Below are 15,290 nucleotides of genomic sequence, written 5' to 3' on the forward strand. Positions count from 1 at the left end.
AAAAAGTTTTATTTTCAAAAGTCGTATGTTTTGAATATTTTCCTAAGATTGTATTCTTAAATAGTTGTGTGATTGTTCTCCTGTACAGTATTAGAATGTATAGAGACTGATTTTAATCTTCATTTGTATGATTGATTTTTATCTTTTACAGGTTGGCACAACAAATTGAACTCGAATGCTAAAGGCGTATCCTTATCCTTCTACGTGTTTTTTCTCCTGACATCGTTAAAACAAGAAATAGCTACATTTGATATAGAGTGCGATGTCAGAAGAACCAGACATAATATACAACAGAGAATCACAGAAGCAGCTGATTGTTATATGACTCGGGAAAATTCATATGCAGCGTACTTGAAAATATTTGTGGATACATTTATGCATCTTTGTTCGAATACAATTTCACAGTATGCAGCTGTGATTGTGTGACTGACGTGTGATTGAACTAGCTGTGAAAAGTTATTTAATTCTTAGTTGTTGTGCATGAGAGGTGGAGCTGACATTATAAGAATGGTACTAGACAAGCTTGAATAACGATTCCATGTTATAACATCAAAAAACTCTGGCTTCTGTACACAAATGAAGTAAAACATGTCAACATGCATGAAAGTACACGTATTTTGTGTAAAAACATTTTTTATTAAGACTCAGATGAAAGATTATGAATTATATCGTGTTAAAAAAAACAGGTTTCATATAACCATTAACTGATTGTAATTAGTGTGAATATCCTCTATCCTTTAAAGTTTTGTCTGATTTGCAAGTTATTGCATTAAAAGGTATGTTGCGAAATATAAGAATCTTTAAAATTACAGGATAAAATAAAATGTTATACTTAATAATGATAATTCTTTAAATTATATCATCTGATTGATCACGATAACACTGCATATACTGAGATGATTTATGACTTGCCCTTTTATATATACATGAATGCATTTCTACAATTACATGTACTATATATGCTGAACTTTAAGTCATTCCTTGGTCCCAGTATCGGTTTTAATGTTTTTTAAATAGATGACTTACACTTTATATTACATTGGTGTGGCCTCAATTGAGTAGAAGAACACCATGATTTGTATATTTTCTTTGAATTTAAAAATGAGATAAAATATATCAAAGATATTTATATACATGTAACAACAATTATTCTAATTTCATAAGAATTTAAAATAAGTACAACATACATTTATTAAACCCAAACTGGACTAATATTCTCTGTGATGATCTGAACTTCATCAATGATCTCATTAATGTTATAAAAATGATACAGACTGCAGAAAGATAAATGGATGGGAAGACAGTGATAAACAGATAGAAATGATATGATGTACTAACTATGCAATCATAAACTGAAACATATGAACAGAACATTAAATTGTTATTCTGAGAACCCAACCCCAGCCCCACCCAAACAAACCCACACCCCCAGTTTGCTAAAAAGGTGTGGTATTGTCGAAAAAATATCTAACCATAATTTCAATTGGACACAATTTAAAAAAATCAATATATGTAAAATCAAATAACATTTGGAAAATTACACATGAAAAGAATACAGTATATAGCCATTTCAAACTTCATCACTGCATTTGGTCAGTATAATAATGCACTACTATCCTTTTACATTAATAATTTTAATTTCATGACTATCATTATCCGATCTAAAATATAAACACACATACTGCTTGCCATTGCCAGTTCTAGATCACATGACACTGGTGTAATGTCTTGTTCTTTCCTCCGTCTATTTTCATGACACCCGACATTAGTTTATTTTTGCAATCTTTGTAATACACATGTGTCTGTCATTGTTAACATAAAGATTTGCAAAATTACCGCAAAACTGGCGCAAGCATGTCGTTAACTTTGTTCAATAAGCTTCTAACCAAAGACAGTTCTTTTAAACATGGACGTAAAAGTTATTTGACATACATACAAAAAAAAGTTATTTTAATGTTGATATCAATATTCGTTGTTATCTATTCTTATTTATATTGTTTAATTGACAAAAAAAAAATGTTTTTTTAATGTCATAATCCACAATCCACCGCACCCAGTTGCTACTACATGTATGTGTCTGCTGTAGTTGTGAGTTAACGGAAAAAAGGTAGGATTATTGAACGATTTTAGAAAAACCTGAACGTAGATACTGGTAGATCATGATCAATGAATATAAGAAAAACGGTTTTCTATTTTTAACATTCTAATTCATTAATATATAACGAAGTTTCTTATATAACTCGAACTACTTAATTTTGCTTACATTAATAGCAGTATATTTTGTATACCTTTACTGACAAAAAATCAAAAAATGATATAAATAAGACTTGAAACCCTATGCAGCAGTTTCTGATAATTAAGATCATTTTCTCGAAAATTTATTTTCTTAACAAAGGGTAATTCCGTCTTAAGTCATTTATATGAGCATGCCTGCTGTCCAATTACATTTTGTTATATGCGCTGCATTAGCATGTTTTTCATTATGACTGATATACCCTTTGTTACTTTCTACGGAAGGAACCAAGGCAAATTTATTAAATAGAATGTATGATCGATAGAAAGCATTTTTTTTTTAAATTTAACTTCATGTTGTGAGAGAGAGTGTGTGTTTCTGACGGAACTTGTTAAAATTAAGCAGAACCTACGGGGGCAGTTACAAGTAAGCTCTGGGCCATACAATGGTTAGACGCAGTACACACAGGGAATTTCACGATATGAACCGAAATACACGAGAGGGCAAGCCAGCATATTTAACGAAACTTTTATACAATCAAAATGTACATATTTCAAAGGCAACATTTGAGCTCAATGTTTTGAATTTATTGTTTCTTTGTAATGTATATAAAGGTTATTATGGATATATTTAATGCCTCATCAGAATTTGAAAGCCAAATATTGAGTAAAAGAAACGATAAAGAATTAAATAGTCTGTGCTGTGTAAACAACGTTTGTCTAAATTGTTATTGTTTACAGTTGTCTTTTATTGGTATCGATTTCAATTGAAAGTTGCTTTCTCAATCGATTTTATTATTTATAATCACTTTCAATTAGAATCGTGTTTGTCACGAGTCATTTTGTCAACAAAATAGGAATGAAAGGTTATCAACTGGAACTGTGTTTACATTACAATGAATCATTACCCCTCGTTCCCTCTTATAACTTGACTTCGAACATATTTTGGTTAATCACTTAAACTGTACATGTAAACTATCACATAAATAAAAAGAATTAGATCTCAAACCGTGTCCTTTAATATTCTAAACAAAATCAGATTCTTTTGATTAACCTCCGTGATTTAATTTACTGAAGCAATGTAAACTTAAAGGAATTTATTTATTTTTTATTTTCCATTCACATAAACACTTTGAAGTTTACATTTGTATATTAATTATTTTGAAAGAAACATTGTGTGTGCGTGATTTTAACACTAAATGATTAAAAAAACAAATCAGTACAAAAAATAAAATAGACTTGATATGTCAGCAAACGTAAAAATTCAACAATTCAAAAATATAAATAAATATTAAATGTATGAATGTATAAATGTATAAACATATAAAAATATAAACATATATAAATGAACAATTAAGAGAAAATTGTTGTTACAACATCATTCAATGTCGACAATTTCTCTTAATTGTTTATTGTTCGATTGTTTTAAATCGTTAAGTTTAAAAACACAAGAAAACAAACTTTAAAATAAATGAAGTGATACATAGTGTTAAACAATACAAACGTATCTCAAACAAAGAAAACTATTTGAATCATTATGAAAGGAATAACGAGAAAAAGACGTAACGTTTACATTAACTGTTTAGAGGAAGTAGAGTGTTATTATTATGGACTATTGCAATCTATGAAATCGCAAACATGTTGTTCCAAACAAAACACTGAAAACAGTGAATCTTTGATAATCAGTCGAAGTTATAGTCTAGGAATGTCAACCTATGCGTAGACTGAACCGGCAGCGCACAGAATCCCTGCCATTAAAATAATTTTATAAATTTAAAGTACAAACAAGAATACACATATCACAAATTATGTCAGTTTCACACAACCGTATTTAAAGAAAATACACACTATGCATTTTAGATGAATACGTTTTGGCCATATAGATTGGGCAATATTCTAAATACAAAGATTACTATATTCGGTTATTTATATAAACCACAATAAGATAAAAGTGATTCAGAATGTAATTGAGTCGATGTCATTTTTACATGTGTATAGAATTATAAAGCAGACATAGATATAGAAAGTAAGTTGACATATTTACACCCGAAGAGTACTTTCTCCTCTATTACTTATGAAAACAATTGTGATTCATAGCCTGATAGAAATTTGCTGATTTCTACACAATCTAGTTTTTAAAAAATTTTCAAGCGGTGAACATTTTCAGTAACCTACAAAAACTACGGACAGCACAAAATATTCATGATGTTGTCAGACTCAAATTCCAATAAGACGACTTAACTAATTGTCTTTTACTGTGGAATCATCGTTGTTCCTGAGGGCGCCAAATTGATATTCGTTGCTTTCGTAGGTAACCCTTATCCATGAAGGTATATACCAGCCTTTTGTTGAAAAACATCTAGAACTTGCTTTTAACGAAATTACGTCCCCAATACAGAAAAATGTTGGCTACCCACGATCATGGACGTCCAAAAATTCAAATGATTCTACAATACTTAATGTTCTAATGCACATTAACAATAATTTAGTTACTTTTACGTCCGATTTATGCATAATGTAACGATTTGTACTATGTAGGATGTTAATATAAACTATAAAATATTTTCTTGGACAATTTATCCGGGTGTTGCTTATTGTTAAAAAAACACGGTTTAAACATTTAATCGAACAAAATTATGTGTAATATAGCGCATTTACTGAGTATATATCAACAACTTCTTCTATAGAAAATTACGTCTGTAAATGTAGAACTTAATGTAGAACGGTATTGCTTTACTCTATATCACAAATGATCATAGTCAATAGTTAATAGAATACACACGTCAATAGATCCATACGGTATCTTTTATTTCATCTTTAAGTATGTAAAAGCCTTTTGTACATTTGTTTGCGGTGTTTTAAAACATGGCTAATTGAATATGGTGTTTAAAGAGAAGATATCAGATGTGCATAATGGTTTAAATATCTTTATATTTTTAGATTTGGGATAATCAAATAAATTGCTTTTGCAGGGCTGTCTCAGAAAGATACGGCGTACATGTAATACCTGTTTTTAAAAATGACCCGTTTTGAATCAGGAAAACGATGTCTATTAAAAAGGAGAATTTTGGACAAAATGAGTAAGTTTAACGCAAAATTAAATAAATAATATTTCGATATCGATGCATTGTATTTTAAAAATCGTTATATATATATATATATATATATATATATATATATATATATATATATATATATATATATATATATATATATATATATATATATATATATATATTTACTACAAAAAGATGTAGTTTAAATTCAAAACAATTTAATTTCACTTAGGAATATTTCATACATTATACATCATGTTGGCTTTTGGGTAATAAAAGGGATATCACAAGTTGGTACTCGGTACACGGTCTCTATACAAAAAAACGTAAAATAACTCTTCCCGTATCACGTTTAATCTATCATTGATTACTTGAAATTTTCTTAGGTACATGTATGAAAGGAAAAAAAAATAAAACTGTATTTTATTTAATCCATAATTAATCTTCTTTCATGAATATGAGACATTTTAAGGGAAAATTTGAATTTCGATTCTTAAATTAATCTTGTTTGTTTTTACATATTTTTTTTTAATTTGAATTTGTTGATATTAAACATGCGCGTTAAAACCAAAAAAAATAACAACACGAATTTGATTTCAAATAGACGGACATAATCATCTATAAGCTCTCATACCTTTTCGAATGTCAATTTAAATTTACAACAGCGAACTGGAATTTAATGACATTTATCACATTAGAGTTTTATAAGACGAAGAAAGAATGGTATTTGCCTGCCTTACATTTAGAACAGGTTTTGCTCACTCTTGTTTATTTAAGATTACAGCTCGTACTTGACAGATTTTTTTTGTTGCCGATGAGCCCATGTTTGTTCTTAGTTCAATTCTTTATGATTGAATGGTGATTTTTTTTCAAAGCATTCTTTAAAGTACCTATTAGTAACAAACAACGTGTTTTGATTCTACGGATCACAAGTTTGGTGAACAATTCTTAAATACAGTTGTTCAGTTTTAGTAGCCCTTTGATAATGTTCTGGCAGTTTAAAGAATCTAACAACAAATATATTACGCCATTACTTCTTTTTTCAAGTTGAATTCTACCGTTGGTTTGCACTTACTTAAAATAGAATAGACAAATGAAATTAGAACATTTTTTTACTCAAAATGTGATAGTGTATTGCCTAACAATTTTGTGAAGTTTATTAGTATTGATCATTCTGTACATGCCATTTGATAATTTTAAAAAAATTAGCAAAGAAAATTATTGTTTTAATTTGTTTTCACAACAAAACCTTACTAATTTTTTAAAAGATCGATATAAATTTAGGGGAAAGGCGGTTTTATTTTACCGTATTTACATGTTTTGTTTGAGAAAAGAAAACAGTTTTTTTTATAAAGCTTGCTGTTCAACTATAAATGACAAATGATCGAATTGTCATGGGAGATATATCAATATCAATAGGGTAGATAACACAGTTCAATAGATTTTACAAAAAAGATATCTTATTGTGTCATATACTATGGAAAACATCCGATGCTTTTTTTGCTGGGTATAGAAAATTCACCAGCTAGTTGAGGGTTTTTAAAGTTTTAAAGAAAAGATCATTTCTTTATGTAAAATTTACAATGAATACATGCTATTCTATTTAACCGTAAAACAGTTTTCGTGCTATCTGTCCATGGTGAAACTATTAATTGCGCCATTCGATTTCCCTCATTTCTAAAATCGGAACAGATCTGATCTAATCCGAGTCGCCACTTTAAATTCAAAGTTCGATAACTCTAATGTGTTTACGTTGCAGAATATTAACATGTATATTGCCGACAAATGATGTGTTTATCGGTATAATAAAATACCTATAAAATAAAATACCTATTTATTGGCTTCGCCTAATAAAACAGTTGCTGTCTCGGGGGACAATAAACTTGCAATCGTCTTCATAGCCGCTAAATCGGTATAAAAAATCTTTTGCACGAAACTTGATGAATCTTGCTTTTTTGCGCTTGTCATTTTTGTTTTCTAACCAACAAAAACCCTAATTGACTGATTTTAATGTTGATGCTTCTAGATCCAAAATATTAAACCCGTTTTTTTTTCAGAATTGTTTCCGAATTGCATATCATGTTTCTTTGAACTAAAAGGAAATATAAAAGTTTGTATGATCATTATTTTAATATAAAGCTCAATATAAAATATGTTACGCCAAATAGGCGATTTTTATTGGTTCCTTACACCTTAAGTAGATTCTGTTTTTTGAATAAAATTAGATTATAGAGTAGTGGAATGTATTTAAAGTAAGTATAATTTTCAAAAACTTATTTTTACCCATCCCTTTTATTAAAGGCTAAAGCCTGATACATTGATAACGGCTTGAAATAGAGAATCCTGTGTGCTTGTTATTTTGAAGATAACTATGAATCTGAATGTTAAATTATGTTAAATTCCCTTGTAACTTAATAGTAAGATCGTTTTCATGCTTCGTTAATAAAAATGAATTTTAAATAAAAAAAGGTAAATGTAATCTAATATGCGTTTCATTCAAAATTTCTAGGAAGACTAGAGAATGTAAAAACATTTTTTTGTTTTTATAATAATGTAAAAAAAGGTTTCTTTAATTTGTTTCCTTACATTATGCTTAAACTTATGATGAAACTATTATAATTTTTTTCTATATAATTATTACAACTTAAAACCGAAGGCATTCTCAACTGAACTTGTTAATAAATCATTTTCGAAATCTTACCCGAAACGGCTAAAATTATATTTGTACAACATTGATTTTAAATAAATGTAAAGAAAAATAATACATCAAAAGTAGCCGTACAGTTGATTTTTTTTTAATTGATCTTCAGTTATTTTACATCCATTCTACATAATTGTGCTGTTTTGTATTATATTTTTTTTCTCAATTTTACTTTCAGCAACAAAGTTAGAGATGTAATGTACATGTATCAACCAGGCAACATCTTCACAAAAGATCCAAGAACGATCGGACACGAATGAATTTCTTCACTAAACGAATTTTTAAAAGGCATTTGGATGAACGTATCCCTTTTTATCCACTACAATTACTATATATACTCAGCAAATATCCAAGAACGATCAGAAGAATAATAGTTGATTGTTTGGATGACTTTAGGGTGGATGTATCTATTTTGTGAATGTCAATATCAATTTTCCGTACAAAGCCGATTTTACCCGTTTTGTTCATGTTCATCAAACCTACAATTAGTGCATGGGATTTTTCTTTGAATTCAAAATTAAGGATAAATATTTGAATTGGATTTAAACAGACACATGTGAGTATACTTGTTTTTCTGACATGAAAAATTATTTTTATTTACATATTTAAACTAATATGTTGACATTCAAATGTTCTTTTTCAAATGGATTGTTTCAAGATATCGTGTTTTGATTTTTAAGATATATTGATTTTTAAACATGTAAATGTGATTCCATGCAATGGGCGATAACTCTTTGTTGATTTTTTTTCCTCATGCAGAAATAAAAACATATTTCAGAGACTTAAATAAATCAAATCATAACTTTTATCTAGATTAAATAGCAAGAAAACATGTTAAGTTTAAGTTTCTACTTTCTGAGATAAGTTTTTTTTCTGCACGATGAAAAATGTTCCACTTCCGGATGTACATGTATAGCACCGAGATTTTAATTCAAAGATGGCGGATTTCTTCAGGCTGAGAGCAACAACTTTTGTGTTTATACTAGTTTTATATATATATCAGATAAAGGTAATTTTAGATACATGTATGCATGATATTATACACGTATCGTTGACTATTGGATTACATGTCTTGGATGTTTTAGCGGCTTACTTTACAGAGTAAAGAATAATATTCCTTAGATATTTAATATATATCTGAAATGTATGTAAAGGTATGCATAACGTTATGTTGTTACAGCAGTACAAATTAGAGCAGGTTACATCAAACTTTTATACATATTCTTTAACATTACAGCGATGTGTGTAGTTTAAATATAACTTAATATGTACCGAAACAAAACAAAATGTGTCCCAGATAGCATGACTTTATTGGGCCAACATTGGCTATGGGTTGTAAGGTTGTCGTTGGCTGAACAACAATTGGCCAACAATTGGCCAATTGAGACTTTGCGCACCTAACTTGAATGCCAATGTTAGTTGGAAACACAACGTTGGACCAACATTGAGTCAATGTACAATTGACGCATCTAACTTATGTGTCAATGTTAGTTGGAAACACAACTTTGGGACAACATTGGGTCACTGTAACATGACACATTTAACTTTAGTGTCAATGTTAGTTGCGAACACAACATTGGGCCACTGTACACTTGACATATATAACTTGAGTGGCAATGTTAGTTGCGAATACAACGTTGGGCCAACATCGGGTAAATATTGTAAAATTACCAATAATGTTAAATGAGACCAATATGATATCGGCCAAACAATGATCTAACGTCTTTGATTACATTTTTTTTTTTTGCTGAAAATTTTGTTGGTCAATTTCAATTATTCAAACACCCATAATGTTTTAACTGTGGTTTTATGTTTATATTTGTTTTTTTTTTCATAGTTTAAACGTGTTTAGAAAATAAATTTACCAAATGCTAAATATACTGTCAAAAGTTAAATATATACTCTTTATACAGGAAAACATTTTAAAGTAGAGTTTAATTTTTACTCTTTTAAAGAAGCTTGTAAAAGCCAAAAGTAATGATGAATATGTTCAGCAAAATCTATTATGCTGCACACTTGTTTCAAAGTGTATAATTTAAGTTGCCGATCCTGAGATAAGAGATAGCACATTCACTGACCGAGCAATTAGGACATAATTTTACAACGTGAACACTGGCCAGTTCCCATGGATATCGTGATATCTGATCAGTAAGGATGGCAAAATCCACTCCTGTTTAGCATTGTGTAGCACAGATCTACAGTTTAACGTCAGCTAAATGTATTAAGCCACAGCCTAGCAAGTAAAACAAACATGTAAGTATTATTTATCTCAAATTACAGTCGATATTAAGCCAATCTTATCAACTTCTTAAATATATATCTCTCTCACATACTGAATATCTTTTTTTTTATTTAAGGGAATGTTCAAGCTGCAACCTTCCAGTTTGATTAACTTTCAACTCACCTTTTGAATAGATGTTTGTGAAAAACAGTGTTTTATTTGGACGACTTTAAACAATTGAAGATGTAACTAAAGCAAAACAAACAGAAGAGATTGAATTATTACAGTAAAAAAACTTAATTCTGTTTTGAGAAACTCAGTTTTAAAATTGTGGATGCAGATTTACCCTGTGAACATATGCTAGCTAAAAAAAATCGGTTATTTAATTTCTTTTATTCTGGATTCAAAATAAATTTATCATTTAAGTTATGATATATTGTTTCAGTTGTTTTGTTGCACCTATATTGGACCAACATTGACCCAACTTTGGACCAACGCTGACCTAACTTTGGGCCAATGTTGGGTCATATGTTACTTGCATTGGCTCATCGTTGGGAAATTACCAGAAGATGACAAATGTTACATTGTGCCGATGTCTGCCCATGCTAGACCGATTAGCAAAACTACATTAGGCCAACATGATTTGCCATCATTAGGCCAATGTAACTGATTGCGCTGGACCAACGTTGGCCCAACAAAGTCATGCTACATGTATCTAAAGTATTTTTCTTTTGAGTCATGGATTGCCTCATACAAACACAACTATTATGTTGCATCGGCAACTATGCCTCATGTGTACATACGTACAGTTATATGAATATTAGAACAAAGTTTATGATTTAAAGTATTGTATTGTCTACATGTAAAAAAGGACCTCAAAAATCTTTAAAACGAAATCAAATTCAAAGCAGAGCAACACGGACCTCCAAAAAGATAGAGGTAGTTTCAGATGCATAGGAGAAGTGAGCCCCCTCTGCTGACCGGTCACACCCGCCGTGTGCTCTTTGTTGCAATCGAAGAAAAAACGGAAAAAAACTTTGACAATTAAATGATTATGGTTTAACTATTAGTATGAAAAACGTAAATCAGCATGCAACCCAGTGGGGGATTGTACTTGCTGACAAGGTTGTTCTATTGACAATAGAACGTTCGAAAAGATGACTTCAAACGAGACTGTTGAAAGTCCTGTTTTATCAACTTGTTTGTCAGTAGTTTTATATCAGATTTAAAGCAATATGAGCTGTATTTTTTAGAATTTTATTTTGCTGCAAAAATCTACTAGTATGATAAGTCTGCATGTAACTTAACCTTTATGGTAAATAAGGTTTGTAATAATCATTAATTTTTGTCAAAAGAAAGATTTCTCAAATAAAGAATAAATAGCAAATCAATAATTGTACAGGACGACAATAATTCAATTTTGCTCCAATTAAGGCTTTTAAAGGGCTTTAAAAACCATGTTTTGTTTTGTTTTTTTGCCAATTTAGTAGAAAATAGTTTTTTTTTTAATTTCAACTGAAAATTGCAGCCCATATTGCTTTAAAAAGAAACATTAATATGATGTCATGTATACTATACGGAATATAAACAATAATATTGTTATGTACATTGTAAGGTTACATAAAAAACTTGAAAATCCATCTATTTTCATATCTGCACAACAGTGGAAGCTAACAGGATGCACACTCATTGTTTGTATAAACATTTATCGATTCTAATAATGCGATTTGCTTACCACCTTAAGTTGTGGATTTAGGAAAAAGCTATTTTAATAATTTCAAACTTAACAAAGGTATAGAGATGATTAATCGCTTTAACAACATTCTGGGGATTTGAATAATTATAACAAAAATAAGCATAACGTAACGTACGATAATTGTTTTTATTGTTTTGTTCTGTAGTGTGTTTTGTCATACGTTCTCAGGAATAATAATATCTTTTAAGGTTTTGACTTTACCTGAGTTAATAATGTTTGGTATAGTATTTTTCTCTAATTGGGTAATTATATAAAGACTTTCCATCAAAGGAAACAATGTAGGTGGTGGACTTTCTACGCTCTTTTCCTGCATCCAGTCTTTATTGAGAGACATTAACTTGATGGCTCCATCTTCTTCAGATTTACTTCACCATTAACTCGCCTCAATTCTTTGGGTTACTTGTCACTGGTTACTACGTATCTCTACTACGAAAGCGTATTAGTGCCACATATGCATTTCACATTTTTTTTAAATTTTCTACACTTTAAAATTTTACACTTTAATCTGTAAATTTTACACTTTAATCTGTAAAATTTACACTATAAAGTGTAAAATTCACACTTTAATGTGTAAATTTTACGCTTTATTCTGTTAAAATTCACACTTTAATCTGTAAATTTTCCACAAACTTTAATCTGTAAAATTCACACTTTAAAGTGTAAAATTCACACTTTTCTCTATAAATCTTACACTTTAATCCATAAATTTTCCACTTTAATCTGTAACATTTTCCACTTTAATCTGTAAAATTCACACTTTTATCCATAAATCTTATACTTAAATCTAAAAATTTTACACTTTAATCTGTAAAATTCATACTTTAATCTGTAAATTGTACACTTTAAGCTGTAAATTTTACACTATAAAGTGTAAAATTCAAACTTTAATCTGTATATTTCACACTTTAAAGATTAAAATGTACACTTTAAAATTTTACAATTCACACTTTAATATGTAAAATTCACACTTTAATCTGTAAATTTCAGACTTTAATCTGTAAATTTTACACTTTAATCTGTAAAATTCACTCTTTAAAGTGTAAATTTCACACTTTAAAGTCTAAAATTCACACTTTTAAGTTTAAAATTCACATTTCAATATGTAAAGTTTATACTTTAATCTGTAAAATTCACTTTTTAATCTGTAAAATTCACACCTATAAGTGTGAATTTTACACTTTAATCTGTAAAATTTACATTTTAATCTGTATAATTCACACTTTAAAGTGTAAAATTCACACTTTAATCTGTAAAGTTTACACTTTAATCTGTGAAATTCACACTTTAATCTGTAACTTTTACACTTTAATCTGTAAAAATCACACTTTAATCGGTAGATTTTACACATATATCTGTAAAAATCATACATTAATCTGTAAATTACTATATCAACACCACATGGCTGTTTTATTTAAATGTCCGATATTTCTTTGATCTTGCTTTAATAATAAACATTTCAATCGAGAAATGAGTTCTCATTAACAGTATTCAATTTTTCAAAAACTGAAACAGTTATGATTAAATTCTCTTAGACAATATGTATCAGTGTCACTTGGCCAAAAAAAATGGTCAACGCTAAGGGCCTTTTATAATGCAAGCCGTTTCCCACGTCTCTTTTAATCAAATTAAAATTTTCAGAAAAGCAGAAAAAAGTGATAATTTAATGGACTAAAAACTAGCGACCTCCACTTATTTATCTGGCGGCCGGCCGGCCACCACATAATTATATGGTGGCTGCAACATAAAGTGTATAATTATCTGTAACAATAGTTTGGGGTTTTGACTTTTTGTTCACTTTTATGCAAATACACAGTCTTCAAGCCTGCTAAATTTATACAAGACTTTTACTAGTTTAAAGCATCAATTTTATTCATTTGTATACAGTACAATTTTTTTAAATCAAGTTTTTGTAGTACGTACACAACTCAAAGTACTCAACGTACTTATGCTAAATCGAGACTTATACAGAATGATACATAATGTATATTCTTTGAATGATCAGTAATTCAACACAATTTGTTATTCTTATTGTAAAATCATCAAAAAAAGTGTGGAAAAAAGCCGAGGCATAAAACCACTTATATCTATTTGAAAAATCCACTTTTTAAAAAAAACAATATATCACTGTGTTATGATGTCACTGTATTTAAGACAAAGTTTGAAATATTTGCTAATTAAAATATTTCAATCCATAATGCTGTGATCAAACCATCGGAAATGATAAATATTCTCCAATGTATATGTATATATTAGCCAATTTTACAGGATAGTGTGTAAATTTAACACTTTTAAGTGTGAATTTTACAGACTTAAGTGTAAACTTTACATATTAAAGTATGAATTTACAGATTAAAGTGTGAATTTTACAGATTAAAAAGTGAATTTTACATATTAAAGTGCGAATTTTACAGATTAAAGTGTAACATTTACAGATTAAAGTGTGAATTTTACATATTAAAGTGTAATATTTACAAATTAAAGTTTGAAGTTTACACTTTAAAGTGTGACTTTTACAAATTAACGGTAAATTTTACGGATTAAAGTGTAAACTTTACACTTTAAAGTGTGAATTTTACAGATTAAAGTGTAACATTTACAGATTAAAGTTTATAATTCACATATTAAAGTGTGAATTTTATAGATTAAAATGTGTATTTTACAGATTAAAGGGTAAAATTTACAGATTAAAGTGTGAATTAACAGATTTAAGTGTAAAATTTACAGATTAAAGTGAAAAATTTACAGATTAAAATGTAAATCTTACAGATTAAAGTGTGAATTTTACAAATTAAAGTTTAAAATCTACAGATTAAACTGTAAAATTTACAGATTAAAGTGTAAATTTTGCTCTTTAAAGTATGAATTTTAAGTGTAAATGTTTCAGATTAAAGTGTAAATTTTACACTTTAAAGTGTAGAAAATAAAAAAAATGGGGAGTGTATATGTTGCACTAATACGCTTCCGTACTCTACAGATTATTTCTTCTTTTCATCTTATCTAAAAAAAAATTCTCAAGCTATCTCTTCTGTGGTTTTTTGACAACTATCCCATATTTCATAGCATGGATATTTATATTATTGCAGTAGATTTCCCGATAAAAGTAGTCTTATAATTTCATTTACCTATCGTAATCTTATTCCTTAAAACATTAAATTTTGTAAGGCATACCATTCTATCACTCATACCTCTAGTGCCATGCATCTGGTATATTTATTTATCAATTTGTATGGCTATCTTGATTATGGTGCTCTTTCGGTGGTTCTTCTTTGGATATAATATCATGGATCCCGGTTTCTACCTCCGATTCTCTTTCCTCCTTCTAAT

The 15,290-nt window shown here is 28.9% G+C and overlaps 1 long non-coding RNA gene across 2 annotated transcripts in view; it reads left to right on the forward strand.

Moving 5' to 3' along the window:
- The first annotated feature begins 5,176 nt into the window (after positions 1–5,176).
- The window catches only part of LOC105338061 (uncharacterized), a 29,870-nt gene continuing 19,756 nt past the window's right edge, over positions 5,177–15,290 (forward strand). Inside the window, exons 1-3 of one of the 2 annotated variants that reach the window (XR_004599390.2) lie at positions 5,177–5,312; positions 8,168–8,545; positions 11,875–11,901. This is a non-coding gene — a long non-coding RNA (uncharacterized lncRNA). The remainder of the gene's footprint in view (positions 5,313–8,167; positions 8,546–11,874; positions 11,902–15,290) is intronic. The other variant, XR_004599389.2, reaches the window with a different exon arrangement.

The sequence above is a fragment of the Magallana gigas genome, chromosome 9, assembly GCF_963853765.1.
Source record: "Magallana gigas chromosome 9, xbMagGiga1.1, whole genome shotgun sequence".
Lineage (NCBI taxonomy): Eukaryota > Metazoa > Mollusca > Bivalvia > Ostreida > Ostreidae > Magallana > Magallana gigas.